Raw genomic sequence first — 3,810 nt, 5'->3', positions numbered from 1 at the left:
GAGGAGGAGGAGGAGGAGGAGGAGGAAGAGAAAGAGGAAGAGGAGGAGGAGGAAGAGAAAGAGGAGGAGGTGAAGGAAAGAAGGAGACAATGATAAAAGACAGGGTGTTGTGTAACTCAGGCTGGCCTGCACCTTACTATGTAGCTGATGATGACCTTGAATTTCTGATCCTCTTGCCTCAACCTGCCAAGTGCTTGGATTATAGGCATGTGCCCAGTTTGTGTGCCCAGTATGGTTCTGAGGTCCTAGCCCAGGGCTTCATGCATGATAGCAAGCACTCTATCAATTGAACTACATCCCCAGCTAATTTTTGAAGAACAAAAGTAATCTCATAATTTCTTATTGAATATGAATATAACCAGCTATGATAGAGGGTTTTAAACATGACTAGAGAACCCACTTAGGGCCTGGGATGAAGCTGCTCTTACTGGAATCATGTTACTACCACTCAGTGTAGTATTGGTAGCTATGCCCTTAGTATTATGATGTAAAGCAAATCCTTCAGTTTTTCAGTTCCCCTACCCGAGGTTTGCTGTGAACTTTATTGCTGAGTGAGATGGTAGAGGGAGGTACTAAAACCAGCTGCATTTGTTCTTGTTTCTTAATGACCTGAATTACAAAATACAAACCAGGGCCTCTTGAGATTGTAAGAACCATTTTTCCAGTGATGCAAATTCATGTAGGATAATCCTGAGTCGAATATTCTCAGTGCTTGATGGACATGGGAAGAAATGAGATTGACAGCCCATTTGGAAAGAAACAAATCTTCCATAATGGATTTTGGCAAGTTGAAAGCAATTTCTGAAAACTGTGGTGACTGAGCCCAATCTTCCCAAAGGGCGCTCCCAGAGCTTTAAAGGGACACACATGTGTTAGTGACTCCTAACTAGCCTCCAGGGGTTTCAGATAAATCTGGAGAACTCATGTTAAATGCACTTAAAAACCCTTCCGAAAGGGCTCACTTCCTTCAAACATAAATATTATAAGATTTTTGTGACAGACCCCACTTTTACATCTGAGTTCTTCCCTTCAGAGTCTGTTGACAGACAGTTATTAAATTATGACCCTAGTAAAGCAACCTAACTGTAGCATCTCTAACAATCTGATCCCATCCCAAATGGACACGGGCAAACACCTAGTTCTTGATAGACTGTAACCAAATTGAAATCTCGTTAGAATAATTAATTTTGTATTAAAATTAGATGTGTATCTTTTAATACAACACATTATTAAAAGACAACTGGTTCAGCTTCTCCTGGGCACCTCACTGTAATGAGTATCAGCGGGGAGCCCTAAGGCAATCTTCCTGGCTGACCTTGTCTTTTGTGCAACAAACTGTTCTTTCTCCAAACAAGTTCCTCTGCACTGTCTCCAAACAAGTTCCTCTGTACTGATCAAGGTCTGATTATTTATTTAGAGTCCAATAGATTCTCAATAAACCCAAGAATTCTCAAGCACAAAACAATGTAATGAAAACATATGCATCATTGAATGTAGTACAAACAATTTAAACTTATCTCCGACTAGCTTACAAATAAATGAGACCCAGGCTGTGGTTATGTTATTTGACTTTGACAATTACTGGGGGTCACCCTAAATCTACTCTTCTAACTGCGTGCCTGGCTACCTTCCTAGCAGTGTACCCCAGATACTTGCATTCTCTCTCTCTCTCTCTCTCTCTCTCTCTCTCTCTCTCTCTCTTTCTTCTCTTCTAGTCTCTTCTCCAACCAGGTCACTGCAAACCCCAGCTACCTCCTCCAACCCATCCAGTATAAAATTTAGCATTACAATACATAGCAAAAGACCAAACCTCAACAATGGAACAATTGTCCCCAAACAAAAAATCACAAGTGCCACCACCCTGACACCCTATACTGCCCTTCCCCCAAATTCCTGAGACCCCAACATGTCACATTTCCTAGTTCTTAACTCTCTGGTTTTATTTATCATCTTCCTTTATGTTCCCACAGGAACATTTCCTGTGAGCATAACGTTCTACAATGCTGACCTTTGCCTTTGGGTTTTGGAGAGCCCCTTGTCCATTTGTCCTGGTCTTGCCCTCTTGCCTTTTGTCCAGGGAGGGTGAGCACTTCCTTGTCATTCTGTAGCATTGGTAGCTCTGTCTTATTCTGGGGCTATTGATTCTCTGCAGCTGTCATCAGAACATGGCCATCAGTGACAAGGTTTCAAGTCCTAAAAACAACTCAGGATTACCCCCTGCACATTCTCAAACACTGAAGCATGTGAATTCTCCCTCATGAGCTGAGGTGAAACGATTTCTGGTATGAAGCACTTATTTAATTTTTATTGTATCTACTAATGCCCCACTTTCTGTCGACGAGAATAAGATTTTTGAGCAAATTGCTTATTATTCTGTCTGAGGAAAAAAATCAATATCCTATTTAACCTCCAAACAGAATAAATTAGGGGGTATCATTACAAGTGTTTTTAGGTCCCAAAAAGCTATGATGTTTGTCTCAAGCACACTAGTCTTTCTTAAGATGAAGGGGCCGCACATGGAGTGACAGAGCATCCCTTGGACAAGATGTTTCTCATGTAAGTGATTCTAATTATTTGTTTGTTTATCTATTTATTTATTTTCTGTGTGTGCCTATTTGCTTACACACATGCAAGTCTCCTCAGAGACCATAAGAGGTCATCAGATCTGACAGAACTGGACCCACAGGTGGTTATGAACCGCCATGTGGGTGTTTGGGAACTGCGTGTAAGTCCTTTGCCAAGACTATCACGCGTTTTTACTTCTGAGACATCCTGACCCTTTGCTTTCTGTTTTTGTGAGCTACAGTTCTCCATCTACCTGTGGTGGTTTGAAAGAGAATGACCAAAGGCTGGTATGTTTGAATGCTTAGTCAAAAGTTAGTAGAACTGTTTGGGAAGTGTAGTGTGCCCTGTTGGAGTAGGTGTGTCCTAGGAGGAGTGTGTCTGTGTTGAAGGAGGTGTACCCTTGTTGGAGAAGATGTCTCCTTGTTGGAGAAAGGGTACCCTTGTCGGAGGGGTGTGTCAATGGGAGTCTGAAGTTTCAAAAGCCAAGATCAGATCAGTTCTCTCTGCCTCTGCTTGCTGCCTGTGGACCAGGATATAAATTCTCAGCTACTCCTCCTGTGCAGTGTCTGTCTGCTTCCCACCAACATGATCATGGACTAACCACCTAAGACTGTAAACAAGGTCCCAATCAAATGCTTTCTTACATAGGAGTTGCCTTGATGATAGTGTCTTTTCACAGCAGTCAAACAGTAATAAGACACCACTCTTTTGACTCTCATGAACATTCAACTACTTGCATTTGTAATATATCTTAATACCCGAGAAAAATGTTGCCTAGCTATTCTGAGGGACATTCCAATACTCAGGCAAATCAAACAGTGAAACTGATGGAGGTCCCTGCATCTGAGACTCAGGAAAGCAGAGATCTGATGGAAAGAGATGTTGTCATCTGCAAAAAGTATCTTGTTCCTTGGCTAGTCAGTGGGACTTCTACATGGCTCCTGGAAGAGGATGACAATTAGCACCATTATCTACATCTTTTCTTTGAGGCCTGAAGCACTACATTCCAAGTCCTTTGGGAAACATTTCTGGGGCACCAGCAGAGAGGGACCTCCCAAGGTGGGACTCTGAGCTTGGTCTTGATGTAGCTTTGTGCCTAGCTTAACTCTACCCACAACCCACCCCACCTGATCAGGCCAAGTTATTCCCCATTGCCAAGAAAATCAGTCAATAATTGTTTGTGTTTAACTTCTCCTCTCCCCTCCTCCTCTTCCTCCTCCTCTTCTCCTTTCTCCTCCTCCTTTT

This window comes from Mus pahari, chromosome 4 (genome assembly GCF_900095145.1).
Source record: "Mus pahari chromosome 4, PAHARI_EIJ_v1.1, whole genome shotgun sequence".
NCBI classification, from domain to species: Eukaryota; Metazoa; Chordata; class Mammalia; order Rodentia; family Muridae; genus Mus; species Mus pahari.
Note: the sequence above shows the minus strand (reverse complement) of the source record.